This window comes from Ranitomeya variabilis, chromosome 1 (genome assembly GCF_051348905.1).
Source record: "Ranitomeya variabilis isolate aRanVar5 chromosome 1, aRanVar5.hap1, whole genome shotgun sequence".
Classification (NCBI taxonomy): Eukaryota; Metazoa; Chordata; class Amphibia; order Anura; family Dendrobatidae; genus Ranitomeya; species Ranitomeya variabilis.
Window position 1 is genome coordinate 760,546,872 of NC_135232.1, and position 20,368 is coordinate 760,567,239.

At 47.1% G+C, this 20,368-nt stretch overlaps 1 protein-coding gene across 1 annotated transcript in view; it reads right to left on the reverse strand.

The window, feature by feature from the left end:
* Positions 1-20,368, reverse strand: part of KISS1R (KISS1 receptor) — a 341,875-nt gene that overhangs the window by 143,030 nt on the left and 178,477 nt on the right. The window lies entirely within an intron of this gene.

Below are 20,368 nucleotides of genomic sequence, written 5' to 3' on the forward strand. Positions count from 1 at the left end.
GCCACGAAGGTACAAAATTTGCAAGATTTTGTTTGTCATGCACCTGTATCTGAGCCGAGAATTCCTTTGCCGGAATTTTTCTCGGGGAATAGATCCGGGTTTCAGAATTTTCGAAATAATTGCAAATTATTTTTGTCCCTGAAATCTCGCTCTGCCGGAGACCCTGCACAGCAGGTCAGGATTGTGATTTCCTTGCTCCGGGGCGACCCTCAAGACTGGGCTTTTTCATTGACACCAGGGGATCCTGCGTTGCTCAATGTGGATGCGTTTTTTCTGGCCTTGGGGTTGCTTTATGACGAACCTCATTTGGAGCTTCAGGCAGAAAAAACTTTGATGTCCCTATCTCAGGGGCAAGATGAAGCGGAAATTTACTGCCAAAGATTCCGTAAATGGTCTGTGCTTACTCAGTGGAATGAGTGCGCCCTGGCGGCGACTTTCAGAGAGGGTCTCTCTGATGCCATTAAGGATGTTATGGTGGGGTTCCCTGTGCCTGCGGGTCTGAATGAGTCCATGACAATGGCTATTCAGATCGATAGGCGTTTGCGGGAGCGCAAACCAGTGCACCATCTGGCGGTGTCCACTGAGAAGTCGCCAGAGAGTATGCAGTGTGATAGAATTCTGTCCCGAAGCGAGCGGCAGAATTTTAGACGGAAAAATGGGTTGTGTTTCTATTGTGGTGATTCTACTCATGTTATATCAGCATGCTCTAAGCGCACTAAAAAGCTTGGTAAATCTGTTTCCATTTGCACCTTACCGTCTAAATTTATTCTATCTGTGACCCTGATTTGCTCTTTGTCATCTATTACCACGGACGCCTATGTCGACTCTGGCGCCGCTTTGAGTCTTATGGATTGGTCCTTTGCCAAACGCTGTGGGTATGATTTAGAGCCTTTGGAGACTCCTATTCCTCTGAAGGGGATTGACTCCACCCCATTGGCTAATAATAAACCACAATACTGGACACAAGTAACTATGCGTATTAATCCGGATCACCAGGAGATTATTCGCTTTCTGGTGCTGTATAATCTACATGATGATTTGGTGCTAGGATTGCCTTGGCTGCAATCTCACAACCCAGTCCTCGACTGGAGAGCTATGTCTGTGTTGAGCTGGGGATGTAAGGGGGCTCATGGGGATGTACCTGTGGTTTCCATTTCATCATCCATTCCCTCTGAAATTCCTGAGTTCCTGTCTGACTATCGTGACGTCTTTGAAGAATCCAAGCTTGGTTCGTTACCTCCGCACCGAGAGTGCGATTGTGCCATAGATTTAATCCCGGGTAGTAAATACCCAAAGGGTCGTTTATTTAATCTGTCTGTGCCTGAACATGCTGCTATGCGAGAATATATAAAGGAGTCCTTGGAAAAGGGACATATTCGTCCATCTTCATCTCCCTTAGGAGCCGGTTTTTTCTTTGTGTCAAAAAAAGACGGCTCTTTGAGACCATGTATTGATTATCGGCTTTTGAATAAAATCACTGTTAAATATCAATACCCATTGCCGTTGCTGACTGATTTGTTTGCTCGCATAAAGGGGGCCAAGTGGTTCTCTAAGATTGACCTTCGTGGGGCGTATAATTTGGTGCGAATCAGGCAGGGGGATGAGTGGAAAACCGCATTTAATACGCCCGAGGGCCACTTTGAGTATTTAGTGATGCCTTTTGGTCTTTCTAATGCTCCGTCAGTTTTCCAGTCCTTTATGCATGATATTTTTCGCGATTATTTGGATAAATTTATGATTGTGTATCTGGATGATATTCTGATTTTTTCGGATGACTGGGACTCTCATGTCCAGCAAGTCAGGAGGGTTTTTCAGGTTTTGCGGTCTAATTTTTTGTGTGTGAAGGGTTCTAAGTGTGTTTTTGGGGTACAGAGGATTTCCTTTTTGGGATATATTTTTTCCCCCTCTTCCATTGAAATGGATCCTGTCAAGGTTCAAGCTATTTGTGATTGGACGCAGCCCTCTTCTCTTAAGAGTCTTCAGAAATTTTTGGGCTTTGCTAACTTTTATCGTCGATTTATTGCTGGTTTTTCGGATATTGCTAAACCATTGACCGATTTGACTAAGAAGGGTGCTGATGTTGCTGATTGGTCCCCTGATGCTGTGGAGGCCTTTCGGGAGCTTAAGCGCCGTTTTTCCTCTGCCCCTGTGTTGCGTCAGCCTGATGTTGCTCTACCTTTTCAGGTTGAGGTCGACGCTTCTGAGATCGGAGCTGGGGCAGTGTTGTCGCAGAAAAGTTCTGACTGCTCCGTGATGAGGCCTTGTGCCTTCTTTTCCCGTAAATTTTCGCCCGCTGAGCGGAATTATGATGTTGGGAATCGGGAGCTTTTGGCCATGAAGTGGGCTTTTGAGGAGTGGCGCCATTGGCTTGAGGGGGCCAGACATCAGGTGGTGGTATTGACTGACCACAAAAATTTGATTTATCTTGAGACCGCCAGGCGCCTGAATCCTAGACAGGCGCGCTGGTCATTATTTTTCTCTCGGTTTAATTTTGTGGTGTCATACCTACCGGGTTCTAAGAATGTTAAGGCGGATGCCCTTTCTAGGAGTTTTGAGCCTGACTCGCCTGGTAACTCTGAGCCCACAGGTATCCTTAAGGATGGAGTGGTATTGTCAGCCGTTTCTCCAGACCTGCGGCGGGCCTTGCAGGAGTTTCAGGCGGATAGACCTGATCGTTGCCCACCTGATAAACTGTTTGTTCCTGATGATTGGACCAGTAGAGTCATCTCTGAGGTTCATTCTTCTGCGTTGGCAGGTCATCCTGGCATTTTTGGTACCAGGGATTTGGTGGCAAGGTCCTTCTGGTGGCCTTCCCTGTCACGAGATGTGCGAGGCTTTGTGCAGTCTTGTGACGTTTGTGCTCGGGCCAAGCCTTGTTGTTCTCGGGCTAGTGGATTATTGTTGCCCTTGCCTATTCCTAAGAGGCCTTGGACGCACATCTCGATGGATTTTATTTCAGATCTGCCTGTTTCTCAGAAGATGTCTGTCATCTGGGTGGTGTGTGACCGTTTTTCTAAGATGGTCCATTTGGTTCCTCTGCCCAAGTTACCTTCTTCTTCCGAGTTGGTTCCTCTGTTTTTTCAAAATGTTGTTCGTTTGCATGGTATTCCTGAGAATATCGTTTCTGACAGAGGGACTCAATTCGTGTCTAGATTTTGGCGGGCATTCTGTGCTAGGATGGGCATAGATTTATCTTTTTCGTCCGCTTTCCATCCTCAGACGAATGGCCAGACCGAGCGGATTAATCAGACCCTGGAGACATATCTGAGGTGTTTTGTGTCTGCTGACCAGGATGATTGGGTTGCTTTTTTGCCATTGGCGGAGTTCGCTCTCAATAATCGGGCCAGCTCTGCCACTTTGGTGTCCCCGTTTTTCTGTAATTCGGGGTTTCATCCTCGATTTTCCTCTGGTCAGGTGGAATCTTCGGATTGTCCTGGAGTGGATGCTGTGGTGGAGAGATTGCATCAGATCTGGGGGCAGGTGGTGGACAATTTGAGGTTGTCCCAGGAGAAGACTCAGCTTTTTGCCAACCGCCACCGTCGTGTTGGTCCTCGGCTTTCTGTTGGGGATTTGGTGTGGTTGTCTTCTCGTTTTGTCCCTATGAGGGTCTCTTCTCCTAAGTTTAAGCCTCGGTTTATCGGCCCGTATAAGATATTGGAGATTCTTAACCCTGTTTCCTTCCGTTTGGACCTCCCTGCATCCTTTTCTATTCATAACGTTTTTCATCGGTCATTATTGCGCAGGTATGAGGTACCGGTTGTGCCTTCCGTTGAGCCTCCTGCTCCGGTGTTGGTTGAGGGTGAGTTGGAGTACGTTGTGGAGAAAATCTTAGACTCTCGTGTTTCCAGACGGAGACTCCAGTATCTGGTCAAGTGGAAGGGATACGGCCAGGAGGATAATTCTTGGGTGAATGCATCTGATGTTCATGCCTCCGATCTGGTTCGTGCCTTTCATAGGGCCCATCCTGATCGCCCTGGTGGTTCTGGTGAGGGTTCGGTGCCCCCTCCTTGAGGGGGGGGGTACTGTTGTGAATTTGGATTCTGGGCTCCCCCGGTGGCTACTGGTGGAATTGAACTGGTGTCTTCATCTTCTCTGTTCACCTGTTCCCATCAAGATGTGGGAGTCGCTATATAACCTTGCTGCTCTGTTAGTTTCTTGCCGGTCAACAATGTTATCAGAAGCCTCTCTGTGCTTGTTCCTGCTCCTAGACAACTACTAGATAAGTTGGACTCTTGTCCATGTTTGTTTTTGCATTTTTGTTCCAGTTCACAGCTGTAGTTTCGTTACTGTGTCTGGAAAGCTCTTGTGAACAGGAATTGCCACTCTGGTGTTATGAGTTAATGCCAGAGTTTTAAAGTAATTTCTGGATGGTGTTTTTGATAGGGTTTTCAGCTGACCATGAAAGTGTCCTTTCTGTCTTCTGCTATGTAGTAAGTGGACCTCAAATTTGCTAAACCTATTTTCATACTACGTTTGTTATTTCTTCTCAACTCACCGCCAATACATGTGGGGGGCCTCTGTCTCCTTTCGGGGTATTTCTCTAGAGGTGAGCTAGGACTAATATTTTCCTCTGCTAGCTTTATTTAGTCCTCCGGCTGGTGCTGGGCATCTAGAATCAACGTAGGCATGCTACCCGGCCACTGCTAGTTGTGCGTTAGGTTTAGTTCATGGTCAGCTCAGTTCCCATCTTCCAAGAGCTAGTTCCTATATATGCTTATGCTATGTTCTCTTGCCATTGAGATCATGACAGACTCCTTTCCGCAACCGATACGGTGACCCACTATTGCAAAGGGGGGATCAGGTGACCTACACCCGTCACCGGAGTGCACAAGGATGGTGCGCTCGGAACGTCCAATGATGTGGGCCTGAGGGGGTGTCACCTGTTGCCTCGGCCATGATTGAACCAGACTTGACAGATCTTGCTACTATCACCACCGTACGCCTTGTTGCAGCTACTGAGCTGGCAGCTAGGGTTAGCCTTCGAATCCAGACACCGGGTGACCTGACTGCACCCGAGAGACCAACCATTGACACTGATACCACATCAGTCGGGGACCAGGGGCCGAAGCCTGCACGGACAGGAGAGTTCCACCACCAGCTGATGTCTTGCAACATACTATGAAGCCCTAATGCTCGGCAGGGATGTAAATAGTTAACTGTTTGTCCTTTTTGTGTTTTCTCTGCTGCTACAACCCGGCTAGGGTTAACTCTTAAAGGGATCCCTTCGTTTACCCGGGATCCCTATTTTGTCTTTTTGCTTTTGTTTTTGTTTCTTGTTCATCACTGTTAAAAAGAACTGCTGGATCATGAACACTGCATGATTACAAACTCATTGTAAATAGTTTGCACCTTCTTGAAGGTGCCCTCTATTGGTTTTACAAAAGAAAGGACTCTTTGCGAAGAAACTGTTCCTGGAAACAGCACCGGAGTCCTTACTGCATACGGACTTGCAGCTTGAGAAGTTGCACTACCTCATAGAGACTTGGACCCTTCTTAAAGGGGACGTTCATCGATAGCACTTAGAGAAGGATGATACTTTAACAGAAGAAGTAATAATGCTGACATGTAGCAGTTAGATGTAGTTAGCTAGTTAATTGTAAAGAATGTTTAATAATGTGTTAGAGAATGAGGACAGGAAGTGAACCCGTACGTGGTTAGTCGGTGAGTCCTCTTAGGAGCCATACAGAGATGGCTCGGTGATCCTGAACTGAGAGATGGATGATACGTTCTATAATGTGTATACTAGCAGAAAGGCAGAAGGCCCGGGCAGAAAGGGGTGGTCCTGCAACAGAACGAGAGGCAGTAGGCCTGGGGCAGATAGACAGGCGGTCCTGCAGATGTAAGGATGGAAAATGAAGGAAAAGTTGATTAGCCTTATAGTGTTTTATAAGAAGGTCTTTAGTGGATTCAGTGTGTAAGTCCTTAAAGGCAATGTTAAATTATTGTTCAAAAATTTGCACTTAGTAGAATACCCGGTTGGGTCAGAAAAGTTATTTATAGTATGTTATTTAAGGTAATTCACCATGTTTTTAACGTTCAAGTGTCCTTACCTCCTATAAAGGGAAGCTCTGTTCAAATTTGCTTATTGTTACTGCATTTCAAAATTGTATGTCTTTTTGCTGACATGTATTGTTTGTTTTCTTCCCAGTCCAGGAGTACTGGATTTAACCGGGGGGGAGTGCAACGACCCAGAGTCCTGGTCGTTGCAGTACTGATGCTCCGCCGCTAAGGGGGGCTATGGTACGTCTGATGGCACTAAAGGAGTTCACCTGACCAGGTATCACAAACACCAATACACTTCACAGTCTGGCCTCCAGGGGGAGCTAAGGGTGCTATGTATTAGGCCACTCCTCACAGTCTGGTAAAACTGGGGGTTAGGTAGGAAGTTAGTCAGAAAGCTGACTGGGTTGGAACCAGGCAACATCCTGTGGCAGAGGGTGTTGCAGGGGAAGATTCAGGGGGGTCCCTGTCAGGGGTGGGATCCTGACAGAGGCCTAGCGAAGAGAGAGAATGTTACGGGACCGCGCCTGCACCTGATCGCGGCGGTACCTGTTGTGGATTCTGTTTGTGGGCTCCCTCTGGTGGTTACTGCTGGTACTGGGTGACTTTGGTGGGTTGCGGCCTTTGGTTTCCACCTGTCCATCAGAGGCTGGGTGTTTCCTATTTTACCTGGCCTTTCTGTCATTCCCTTGCCGGCTATCAATGTATTCAGATGTGCTCTGTTTGGTTCCTGCCTACCTGCTCCCAGATCTTTCAGGATAAGCTAAGTGCTGATTTTCAGTTGTTGTTTTTTTTGTCCAGCTTGCTTATTATGTCTCTATGCTAGCTGGTAGCTCTAGTGGACTGAGTTTCTCCCCATGTGCCATTAGTTGGCACATGGGTTCTTGTAATCTCAGGATGGTTTTTTGATTAGGGTTTTTTGCTGACCGCTCAGACCCCTTTTGTATCGTTCTGCTTTCTAGTTTACAGCGGGCCTCAATTTGCTGAACCTATATATATCATCTCTATGTGTGTGCCTTCCTCTCATTTCACCGTCAATACATGTGGGGGGCAACTATACCTTTTGGGGTTCATTCCTCTGGAGGCAAGTGAGGTCTTTATTTTCTCTGCAGTACTAGTTAGCTCTTAGGCTGGTGCGTGGCGTCTAGAACCAACGTAGGCACGCTCCCTGGCTATCTCTAGTTGCGTTTGTCAGGCGTAGGGCAGCGGTCAGCCCAGGCTCCATCACCCTAGAGCTCGTCCGATATTTTGTATTACTTTGCTTGTCCCTTGCTATCCCTAGCCATTGGGATTCATGACAGTATAGCCGGCCCACAAAGTGTTAATTGTTTGGGCTGAAGCAGGAGAAAAAGAAGTGTTTAAGGGAAATTTATTTTTTTTTTTTTTTTTTTTTTCCCTTCAGAGTTTTGCTGCCTAGCCCTTAATTGCTGTCTAGCTGCTTCTTACCTCCTCTTAACCCTTGAATGGCTCTGATATTAGCTGTTTAACATGGATGTCCAGAGTTTGGCTTCCAGCCTGAGTAATCTCGCGGCAAAAGTTCAAAACATACAGGATTTTGTTGTTCACACTCCCATGTCTGAACCTAGAATTCCTATTCCAGAGTTCTTTTCTGGAGATAGAATTCAGTCCAGAAGTGAACGGCAAAATTATAGGCGGAAAAATGGATTGTGTTTTTATTGTGGTGATTCAGCTCATGTTATATCAGCATGCTCTAAACGCACAAAAAGGGTTGATAAATCTTTTGCCATTGGTACTCTGCAGCCTAAGTTCATTTTGTCTGTGACTCTGATTTTTTCACTGTCTTCCATTTCCGTCGATGCCTATGTGGATTCGGGCGCTGCCCTGAGTCTTATGGATTGGTCATTTGCTAAACGCTGCGGTTTTAGTCTGGAACCTCTGGAAGTTCCTATTCCTCTGAAGGGAATTGACTCTACACCATTGGCTATGAATAAACCGCAGTATTGGACACAAGTGACCATGCGCATGACTCCCGTTCATCAGGAGGTGATTCGCTTCCTTGTACTGTATAATTTACATGATGTACTAGTGCTTGGTCTGCCATGGTTACAAACTCATAATCCTGTCCTGGACTGGAAAACAATGTCTGTGTTAAGCTTGGGATGTCAGGGGGTTCATGATTATGCACCTCCGATTTCAATCGCTTCATCTACTCCTTCTGAGATCCCTGCGTTTTTGTCTGACTATAGGGATGTTTTTGAGGAGCCTAAGCTCAATTCGCTCCCTCCGCATAGAGATTGTGACTGTGCTATAGAATTGATTCCTGGCAGTAAGTTCCCTAAGGGTCGTTTATTTAATCTGTCACTGCCAGAGCATACTGCTATGCGGAATTATATTAAGGAGTCCTTGGAAAAGGGACATATTCGTCCATCTTCGTCCCCTCTGGGAGCAGGTTTTTTTTTCGTGGCAAAAAAAGATGGTTCCCGAGGCCTTGTATAGATTATCGCCTTCTGAATAAGATTACAGTCAAGTGTCAGTATCCATTGCCATTATTGACTGATTTGTTTGCTCGCATTAAGGGGGCTAGGTGGTTCACTAAGATAGATCTTCGCGGTGCGTATAATCTGGTGCGGATAAAACAGGGTGATGAGTGGAAAACCGCATTTAATACGCCTGAGGGCCATTTTGAGTATTTGGTAATGCCTTTTGGACTCTCCAATGCTCCGTCAGTCTTTCAGTCCTTTATGCACAATATTTTCCGTGAATATCTGGATAAGTTTATGATTGTGTATTTGGATGATATTTTGGTGTTTTCTGATGACTGGGAGTCTCATGTTCTACAGGTCAGGAAGGTGTTTCAGGTTCTGCGGGCCAATTCTCTGTTTGTGAAGGGCTCAAAGTGTCTCTTCGGAGTCCAGAAGATTTCTTTTTTGGGGTACATTTTTTCTCCTTCTACTATTGAGATGGATCCCGTCAAGGTTCAGGCGATTTGTGACTGGACACAACCTACATCTGTTAAGAGCCTTCAGAAGTTCTTGGGGTTTGCTAATTTTTATCGTCGGTTCATTGCTAATTTTTCCAGTATTGTTAAACCTTTGACTGATTTGACTAAAAAGGGTGCTGATGTTGCTGATTGGTCTCCTGCGGCCGTGGAGGCCTTTCAGGAACTTAAGCGCCGGTTTTCTTCTGCTCCTGTGTTGTGTCAACCAGATGTTTCACTTCCTTTTCAGGTTGAGGTTGATGCTTCCGAGATTGGAGCGGGGGCGGTTTTGTCACAGAGAAGTTCTAATGGCTCGGTGATGAAGCCATGTGCATTCTTCTCTAGAAAATTCTCGCCCGCCGAGCGCAATTATGATGTGGGTAATCGGGAGCTTTTGGCCATGAAGTGGGCATTTGAGGAGTGGCGTCATTGGCTTGAGGGTGCTAAACATCGTGTGGTGGTCTTGACTGATCACAAGAATCTCATTTACCTTGAGTCTGCCAGGCGTTTGAATCCTAGATAGGCTCGTTGGTCGTTGTTTTTTTCTCGTTTCAATTTCGTGGTTTCATACCTGCCAGGTTCAAAGAATGTGAAGGCAGATGCTCTTTCCAGGAGTTTTGTGCCTGACTCTCCTGGAGACTCTGGGCCTACTGGTATCCTTAGGGATGGGGTAATATTGTCCGCCGTATCCCCAGACTTGCGACGTGCATTGCAGGAGTTTCAGGTGGATAAACCGGATCGTTGTCCACCAGAAAGACTGTTTGTTCCGGATGATTGGACCAGTAGAGTCATCTCCGAGGTCCATTCTTCTGTGTTGGCTGGTCATCCTGGAATATTTGGTACTAGAGACTTGGTGGCCAGGTCTTTTTGGTGGCCTTCCTTTTCTAGGGATGTGCGTACCTTTGTGCAGTCTTGTGAAGTGTGTGCTCGAGCTAAGCCTTGCTGTTCTCGGGCCAGTGGGTTGTTGTTATCCTTGCCCATCCCGAAGAGGCCTTGGACGCACATTTCCATGGATTTTATTTCTGATCTCCCGGTTTCACAGAAAATGTCCGTTATCTGGGTTGTGTGTGACCGCTTTTCTAAGATGGTTCATTTGGTGCCCTTGCCTAAGTTGCCTTCCTCCTCTGAGTTGGTCCCTTTATTTTTTCAGAACGTGGTTCGTTTGCATGGGATTCCGGAGAATATCGTTTCTGACAGGGGATCCCAGTTTGTGTCTAGATTTTGGCGGACGTTTTGTGCCAAGATGGGCATTGATTTGTCTTTCTCGTCTGCATTCCATCCTCAGACGAATGGCCAGACGGAGCGAACTAATCAGACCTTGGAAACTTATTTGAGGTGTTTTGTTTCTGCTGATCAAGATGACTGGGTTGCTTTTTTGCCACTGGCCGAATTTGCTCTTAATAATCGGGCTAGTTCTGCCACGTTGGTCTCTCCTTTTTTTTGTAATTCGGGGTTTCATCCTCGTTTTTCCTCTGGTCAGGTGGAGTCTTCGGATTGTCCTGGAGTGGACGTGGTGGTGGACAGGCTGCATCAGATTTGGAACCAGGTGGTGGACAATTTGAAGTTATCTCAGGAGAAGACTCAGCAGTTTGCTAATCGCCGTCGCCGCGTGGGTCCCCGACTTCTTGTTGGGGATTTGGTGTGGTTGTCTTCTCGTTTTGTCCCTATGAAGGTCTCTTCTCCTAAGTTCAAGCCTCGGTTCATCGGTCCTTATAGGATCTCGGAGATTCTTAACCCTGTATCTTTTCGTTTGGATCTCCCAGCATCGTTTGCTATTCATAATGTGTTCCATCGGTCATTGTTGCGGAGGTATGAGGTGCCCGTTGTTCCTTCAGTTGAGCCTCCTGCTCCGGTGCTGGTGGAGGGAGAATTGGAGTATGTTGTTGAGAAGATCTTGGATTCTCGTGTTTCCAGACGCAAACTCCAGTATTTGGTTAAGTGGAAGGGTTATGGTCAGGAGGATAATTCCTGGGTGGTCGCCTCCGATGTTCATGCGACTGATTTGGTCCGCGCCTTCCATAGAGCTCACCCTGATCGCCCTGGGGGTTCTCGTGAGGGTTCGGTGACCCCTCCTCAAGGGGGGGGTACTGTTGTGGATTCTGTTTGTGGGCTCCCTCTGGTGGTTACTGCTGGTACTGGGTGACTTTGGTGGGTTGCGGCCTTTGGTTTCCACCTGTCCATCAGAGGCTGGGTGTTTCCTATTTTACCTGGCCTTTCTGTCATTCCCTTGCCGGCTATCAATGTATTCAGATGTGCTCTGTTTGGTTCCTGCCTACCTGCTCCCAGATCTTTCAGGATAAGCTAAGTGCTGATTTTCAGTTGTTGTTTTTTTTGTCCAGCTTGCTTATTATGTCTCTATGCTAGCTGGTAGCTCTAGTGGACTGAGGTTCTCCCCATGTGCCATGAGTTGGCACATGGGTTCTTGTAATCTCAGGATGGTTTTTTGATTAGGGTTTTTTGCTGACCGCTCAGACCCCTTTTGTATCGTTCTGCTTTCTAGTTTACAGCGGGCCTCAATTTGCTGAACCTATATATATCATCTCTATGTGTGTGCCTTCCTCTCATTTCACCGTCAATACATGTGGGGGGCAACTATACCTTTTGGGGTTCATTCCTCTGGAGGCAAGTGAGGTCTTTATTTTCTCTGCAGTACTAGTTAGCTCTTAGGCTGGTGCGTGGCGTCTAGAACCAACGTAGGCACGCTCCCTGGCTATCTCTAGTTGCGTTTGTCAGGCGTAGGGCAGCGGTCAGCCCAGGTTCCATCACCCTAGAGCTCGTCTGATATTTTGTATTACTTTGCTTGTCCCTTGCTATCCCTAGCCATTGGGATTCATGACAGGTACCCTAAGAAAGGACAAGAAGCGAGGTTTATTGTGCTGAGTGAGAAACGCGATCAATGCAACAAGGAGAAACACCAGTAGGAGTCGTGCTGTAAGACGAGGCAACATCCTACTGAGGCGCGCAGCCGGTGGCCGGAACGCCGAGGAAGTATAGAACTCCAGGCCTAACTTCAAATCTACGGCAGGACAGTCAGTTATAGGCGGGCTGTCTCACCCAAATCACCTAAGAAGACACAGGGGGCAACAACAGGAGAGGGGCGACACTAGGCTCCAGGAAGAGCTCCGAGCCTACCCGTCATACGGGTGCGTCCTAGCCATATCATCTGGGGGACGAAGAAGAACATCATAATCGAGTTGTGAGGGAACTTCAGAAACAGACACAACAGTTGTGGGGACTATCCCGTAAGCACAGCAGGGGAGGACCACAACACACAAGCGCTAGAAGGTAGGCACAGATTTCCACCTGCAAAGGGAACTCTGGAGGTGCCATCGGACCGGCCGGACTTGCGCAGCCCGGTTAACCATATTCCGGACTGAGGATCCTGAAGCCTTCAGTAAAGAGGTAAAAAGACTGCAACCTGGTGTCCTCCTTATTTACTGCGACCTGTACCGCACCATAACATCACCACCACCAACACCTTTCATTGGGCGCCCCTCAGCAGGGTCACGGACCGGGTCTAGCCACCGTGACAACCCCAGGACAGAGACTCAGAGGCCCGGTACCGGGTACCCCTCGGCCCTGCGGCAGTGGGAGCGCTACATATAGATGTCCGTGACACACACATATGTATACATATTAAAGAGACCACTGCACAGTTTTATAAAAATCAGCTTCTCTACATGTCTGACAGCCATTCCATTCCAGTGTCAGTTGAATTAGTACCAGAGTACACCTCATTCTACTTAATGTGCTTCTGATTAGGTGATCACCTGAACCAAATCTTATTTAACGAGGGAAAGTATAAAAAACCCTGCTGTGGTGTTCACAATCCTCTTGCAATAGGACAAGCTGGATGGCAAAGCAAGTGCTAGTAATATCCAAAAGTAATAGGAATGAAAAAATAACTTTTAACCATGCCAAAGGAGTTGAAAAGAAAAGTCTTGAGTGAGGAAAAGAAGGGCTCAATTCTGGCTTTACTAGAAGAGGGATACAGTGAGCATCATGTTGCCTCCATCCTTAGAATTTCTAAGACGGCAGTCCATTACAGCAAGGTCAAGCAGCAGACATTGGGGACACAAAGCTACCGACCGGCAGAGGGCAAAAACGACTCTCCACTGACCAGGATTACCGTCATCTTATTCGAATATCACTCAGCAACTGCAGGATGACATCAAGTGACCTACAAAAGGAATGGCAAATGGGAGCTGGGGTGAAGTGCATGGCAAGAACAGTTCGTAACAGGCTCATAGAGGCAGGCCTCAAGTCATGTAAAGCTAGAAAAAAGCCTTTCATCAACGAGAAGCAAAGGAGAGCCAGGCTGAAGTTTGCCAAAGACCATAAGGATTGGACCATAGAGGACTGGAGTAAGGTAATCTTCTCCGATGAGTCTAATTTTCAGCTTTGCCCAACATCTGGTCTTCTAATGGTTTGTAGTGATGAGCGAATATACTCGTTACTAGAGATTTCTCCAGCATGTTCGGGGGTCCTCCGAGTATTTTTTAGTGCTCGGAGATTTCGTTTTTCTTGCCACAGCTGAATGATTTACATCTGTTAGCCAGCATAAGTACATGTGGGGGTTGCCTGGTTGCTAGGGAATCCCCACATATACTTATGCTGGCTAACAGATGTAAATCATTCAGCTGCGGCAAGAAAAACTAAATCTCCAAGCACTAAAAAATACTCAGAGGACCCCCGAGCATGCTCGAGAAATCTCGAGTAACGAGTATATTTGCTCATCACTAATGGTTAGACGAAGACCTGGAGAGGCGTACAAGCCACAATGTCTTGCACCCACTGTGAAATTTGGAAAGGACGTATGAATAAAGCTGCATACAAGATTATCCTGTACAAACAGTTGATTCCTTCTGCTCAGGCAATGTTCCCCAATTCCGAGGACTGTTTTTTCCAGCAGGACAATGCGCAATGCCACACAGCTAGGTCAGTCAAGGTGTGGATGAAGGACCACCACATCAAATCCCTGTCATGGCCAGCCCAATCTCCAGACCTGAACCCCATTGAAAACCTTTGGAATGTAATCAAGAGGAAGATGGATAGTCACAAGCCATCAAACAAAGAAGACCTGCTTAAACTTTTGTACCAGGAGTGGCATAAGGTCACCCAAAAGCAGTGTGAAAGACTGGTGGAAAGCATGCCAAGACGCATGAAAGCTGTGAATAAAAATCATGGTTATTCCACAAAATATTGATTTCTGAACTCTTCCACTCTTCCTGAGGTAAAACATTAGTATTGTGGGCTCCAAATGATTATGAACTTGTTTGTTTGTTTTTTTGCATGATGTGAGGACTGCAAACAATGCATTTTCTTGCTATTTTGACCATTTCTCATTTTCAGAAAATAAATACAAAATGTATTGCTTGGAACTTTGGCAACATGTTGTCAGTAGTTTATAGAATAAAAGAACAATTTACATTTTACTCCAAATATGAGACAAAAATCAGACAAACTGAAAATTTTGCAGTGGTCTCTTAATTTTTGCCAGAGCTATATATATATATATATATATATATATATATATATATATATATATAGTGGGTACGGAACGCGTGAAAGCATCCAGACCACTTTGAATTTTTCACTCCTTGTTTCATTGCAGCCATTTGGTAAATTAAAAAAAAAAGTTCTTTTTTTCATTAATATACAATTTGCACCCCATCTTGACTGAAAAAACAGAAATGTGGAAATTTTTGTGTGTTTGTTAAAAAAGAAAAACTGAAATATCACATGGTCATAAGACCCTTTGCTCAGACACTCATATTTAAGTCACATGCTGTCCATTTCCTTGTGATCCTCCTTGAGACAGTTCTACTCCTTCATTGGAGTCCTCCAGATGTGTTTAATTAAACTGATAGGACTTGATTTGTAAAGGTACACACCTGTCTGCATAAGACCTCACAGCTTACAGTGCATGTCAGACCAAATGAGAATCATGAGGTCAAAGGAACTGGACAAAGAGCTTAGAAACAAAATTGTGGCAAGACACAGATCTGGTCAAGGTCACAACAGAATTTCTACAGTACTAAAGGTTCCTAAGAGCACAGTGGCCTGTATAATTCTTAAATGGAAGAAGTTTGGGACCACCTGAAGTCTTCCTAGACCTGGCCATCCAGCCAAACTAAGCAATCGTGGGAGAAGAGCCTTGGTGAGAGAGGTAAGGAAGAACCCCAAGATCACTGTGGCTAATTTCCAGAGATGCAATATGGAGGTGGGAGAAAGTTCCACAAAGTCAACTATCACTGCAGCCCTCCACCAGTCGGGCCTTTATGGCAGAGTGGCCCGACGGAAGCCTTTCCTCAGTGCAAGATATATGAAAGCCCGCATAGAGTTTGCTAAAAAAAAACACATGAAGAGCTCCCAGACTATGAGAAATAAGATTCTCTGGTCTGATGAGATGAAGATAGACCTTTTTGATGATAATTCTAAGAGGTATGTGTGGAGAAAACCAGGCACTGCTCATCACCTGCCCAATACAATCAGAGAAACATGGTGGTGGCAGCATCATGCTATGGGCGTTCTTCTGGCTCCACACTGTTATCTTTTTTTCCCAGTGTTGCCAGGAAGGCTAGGTTTATTTTTTTATTTTATTGAACCCTGTACTGGTTTGTGCCATGATTTAAATAAATCAGAAGGAATGTTCCTATGTCTAACTTTGTGAGCAGCTGAGTAACTCAACCGACCACAAGGAGTTAAAAGAGCTAGATATATATCACACGAAATAATAAATACCGTATTTTCCGGCGTACAAGACGACTTTTTAACCCCTGAAAATCTTCTTAAAAGTCGGGGGTCGTCTTGTACGCCGGGAATCGCCTTGTACGCCGGGTGTATATGGTGGGTGGGGGGGGGAGTGGTCCTGATGACGACGAGGGGGCGTCTCACAGGAAAGTGAGTATCCCCCATTACCTTATCATAGCGCTGCAGCGTGGGGTCTCTGTGCTGGGAGCGGCGGCTGCTGTGCTTTGGTGCGGCGGCTCCTCTTCTGCAGTGTGGGGCCTCTGGTGCTGTGGGGCGGTGGCGGCGGCGTATCTTCATGCAGTCGGGGCTCCTCCGGCATCTCAAAGCTTGGAAGCCCCGCCGGCAACTCCATCGGTGTAATGCGGTGGCCTCCGGGAAAATGGCCGCTGCTTAGATTCAGATCTCGTGTCCCGAGATTTCGGGACGAGATCTGAATCTGAGCATGCGCAGCCCCCAGCGGCCATTTTCCCGGAGGCCACCGCATCGCACCTATTGAGCTGCCTCCGGGAAAATGGCCGCTGCTCAGATTCAGATCTCGTCTCCCGAGATCTCGGGACGAGATCTGAATCTGAGCAGCGGCCATTTTCCCGGAGGCCTCCGCATTGTACCGATGGAGTTGCCGGCGGGGCCTCCAGGCTTTAATGAGATGCCGGAGGAGCCCCGACTGCATAAAGATACGCCGACGCCGCCACCCCACAGCACAGAGGCCCCACACTGCAGAAGAGGAGCCGCCGCACCACAGCACAGCAGCCGCCGCTCCCAGCACAGAGACCCCACGCTGCAGCGCTATGATAAGGTAATGGGGGATACTCACTTTCCTGTGAGACGCCCCCTCGTTGTCATCGGGATCACTCCCCCCCCCCCAAAAGGCACATATTCACCGGTCCTATAAGACGACATACGGTGTATAAGAAGACCCCCGACTTTTAAGAAGATTTTATTTTTTAACTGGTAAAGTTGGGGGGTCGTCTTATACGCCCAGTCGTCTTATACGCTGGAAAATACGGTAACATTTTCCACATGTCTACTGTACATCATCATTAGTGATAAGCGAGCATTTAAATGCTCAGGTACTTCGCTATTCGAGTCGAGCAAATCGTAATGCTCGGTGCTCGACCTGAGTAACGAACATAATGGAAGTCAATGGGAAACTGAAGCATTGTTTCTGCCCCCCGCCCTGGGGGTCTAAAAATTGCTGAGAATGTTGTAAATAGTGCTGAAATGGCATGAAAACAGCATGAGAAAGACCCCTGGAACATCAGGTTGGGAATAATGTTGTCAGAGTATTACGCCACTTTTACTTTACTGCTGTCATCCGGTATTGTACAGTAGCCTGGCCTTATCCAGCCCTTGTTCATTTTGGTAAGAGTCAGCCTGTCAACATTTCCAGTTGACATGCGAATGCGCCTATCAGTTATAATACCCATGGCGGCAATAAAAACGCTCTCTGACAGAACACTAGCAGCAGGGTAGGCCAGGACCTCCAAGGCGTAGAGAGACAGTTCATGCCATGTGTCTAGCTTGGATATCCAATAGTTGTAAGGCACAGAGGTATCACGGAGGAAGCTTGTACGGTTGGCAAGGTACTCCTTCAGCATCTTCCAAAACTTTCCCTCCTTGTCAGAGTACCCTGCACATCAAGTTCTGGGTGCTGGGAGGGTCTAAGATAACTGTCCCAGACCTTTGAGAGTGTTTCCTTGTGTCTGCTGCATCTGGCCTGTGTCTCCCTAGTTTCCACTCCTTGGCTGTCCAAGGAACTGCGACCTCTGCCACCAGCATGGTCAGGTGACAATTTTTTAAATAATTTTTCAACTAGGGCCTTCTGGTACTGCAACATTTTATTAGACATCTCTGCCACAGGAAGTAGAGATGTCAAGTTATCCTTATAGCATGGATCTAGAAGGATGACCAACCAGTAATTGGTGTTGGCCAACATTCGCATAACGGGAGGGTCACAGGAAAGGCAGCAGAACATTAACTCAGCCATGTGTGCCAGACTGCCGAAAGCCAAGACTTCCGTATCCCCACCAAGAGGATGACAGTCCATGTTGTCATCCTGATCCTTCTAATCTTCCTCCCACTCCTCCCCGTCTTCAGGCCATCCATGCTCAAAACACGGGAAGAAGGTGGTTTGGGTGTGTCTATATCGCAGGCAACCAGCTCCTGTTCCCACTTCTCATTATCGCCCAATATGTGTTGAGAAAATGAGATGAGGCTGGGCTGTGTAGCATCACCCAGAATAGTTTCTTGCTCCATCTCAACTTGCTCCATCTGCAAAGCCTCCTCTTTAATTGGGAGCAGAGAGCAGATCAGTAGACAGAGAAGCAAGATGATGACTCTGATTATGGTGTCATTGCCACTCACCATCTTGGTCGAGTCCTCAAAGTTTTGGAGAACCACACAGATGTCAGACATCCATGCCCGCTCATCAGCTCTTATGTGCAGATGGTGGCTGGAATATCGATTTGCATGGTGTAGCTGGTGTTCAACTACTGCCCTCTGCTGCTCACGAAGCCATGTCAACATATGCATCATGAGTTCCAAAGCGTAGTGACATCGCACACCAGTCAGTGAGCTGAAAGTTGCAAATGCTGCTGCAGCAATGCCAAGGTTTTGGCAGCTGTAGCCGACTTGCGGAAGTGGACACACATGCGGCGTACTTTCACAAGTAGCTCAAGCAGATCTGGGTAGGTTTTCAGAAATTGCTGAACCACTAAGTAGAGCGCGTGGGTCAGGCATGGTACGGGTGTGAGGTTGCCAAGCTTCAGAGCCATCACCAGGTTATAGTCATTGTCACTAGTGTTGAGCGATACCGTCCGATACTTGAAAGTATCAGTATCGGAAAGTATTGGCCGATACCGGCAAAGTATCGGATCTAATCCGATACCCGATACCAATACAAGTCAATGGGACTCAAGTATCGGACGGTATTCCTGATGGTTCCCAGGGTCTGAAGGAGAGGAAACTCTCCTTCAGGCCCTGGGATCCATATTAATGTGTAAAATAAAGAATTAAAATAAAAAATATTGCTATACTCACCTCTCCGACGCAGCCTGGACCTCACCGAGGGAACCGGCAGCGTTGTTTGCTTAAAATGCGCGCTTTTACTTCCTTCCGTGACATCACGGCTTGTGATTGGTCGCGTGCCGCCCATGTGGCCGCGATGCGACCAATCACAGCAAGCCGTGACGTAATTTCAGGTCCTGAATGCAGAAATAGGCATCAGGACCTGAAATTACGTCACGGCTTGCTGTGATTGGTCGCGTCGCGGTCACATGGGCGGCACGCAACCAATCACAAGCCGTGACGTAATTTTAAAAATGCGCGCGTCTCCTGCCTCCCGTGACGTCACGGCTTGTGATTGGTCGCGTCGCCCATGTGACCGCGACGCGACCAATCACAAGCCGGAACGTAATTTTAAAATCATGAATGCCTAGAATTAGGCATTGAGGACCTGAAAATTACGTCACGGCTTGCTGTGATTGGTCGCGTCGCGGCCACATGGGCGGCACGCGACCAATCACAAGCCGTGACGTCACGGAAGGAAGTAAAAGCGCGCATTTTAAGCAAAGAAGGCTGCCGGTTCCCTCGGTAAGGTGCAGGCTGCGTCGGAGAGGTGAGTATATCCCTATTTTTTATTTTAATTCTTTATTTTACACATTAATGTTGTTTCGATACCGATACCCGATACCACAAAAGTATCGGATCTCGGTATCGGAATTCCGATACCCGCAAGTATCGGCCGATACCCGATACTTGCGGTATCGGAATGCTCAACACTAATTGTCACACATGACCAAGTACCAAGGGATGGCCAGCGCCACGATTTTGCAGAAAGCTTAGGTCTCCACAAGCCTAAACGGCAACATTTCCAGAGCAAGCAAAATGAAAACATGGCCAATTAGCATTGTAGCCTGTGGGTGGGTAGCTGCATACTTACAGTATTCCAAGGACTGGGGTAAGGACAACTATACGCAGTGCTGGAACAAGGACTTGGAGGTTGTTGCTGACGGTGGTTGCAAGTGTTCAACGACAAGTGCAGGGTGGGAAGCATTTTCGCCTACGTCATAGATAGGGGATTGCAGTGGCCACAGAACAGGGGAAGAGGCAGTGGTTTTACCCGCAGACACAGTTTCTGAACCCTGGTTTTTGGCCCAAGTAGTTAGGTGCATTGCTTGCATGTGCCTGAGCATGCTGGTGATGATCAGGCTGGTAATTTTTGGCAATCTTTGGCCACCCCACTGCCTCTTCCTGCCTGTTGTGGTGCTTCATTTCCCTCCCCATAAACTGCTGTCCTCGTTCTGCATGTCACCTTCCCATGTTCGGTCAGTGAGTGACTTCATCATCAACCACCTCGCCTTCCACTTCTGCACCCTGGTCCTCCTCCTGATTTGCTGACGTAACATCACACCACTTGCTGGCAATTGTATCTCATAATCGTCATCCAGCTCTTGTGACAATAATTGCATTTTCCCACCGTCGCATTCTTGTGAGCATGGCTGGTCACATATTTGAGCATCGCTACATGTGATCCACTCATGTCCCGGTTGAAACGGGCAGGACACCAGGCCAGAATCTATAAATGGAAATGTGAACAGCTCTTCGGAGTGTCTGGGATCACTTACTTCTGGGCACTCGGCATGGTGTGACAAAGGAGGATCAGAATGTGGATTATGT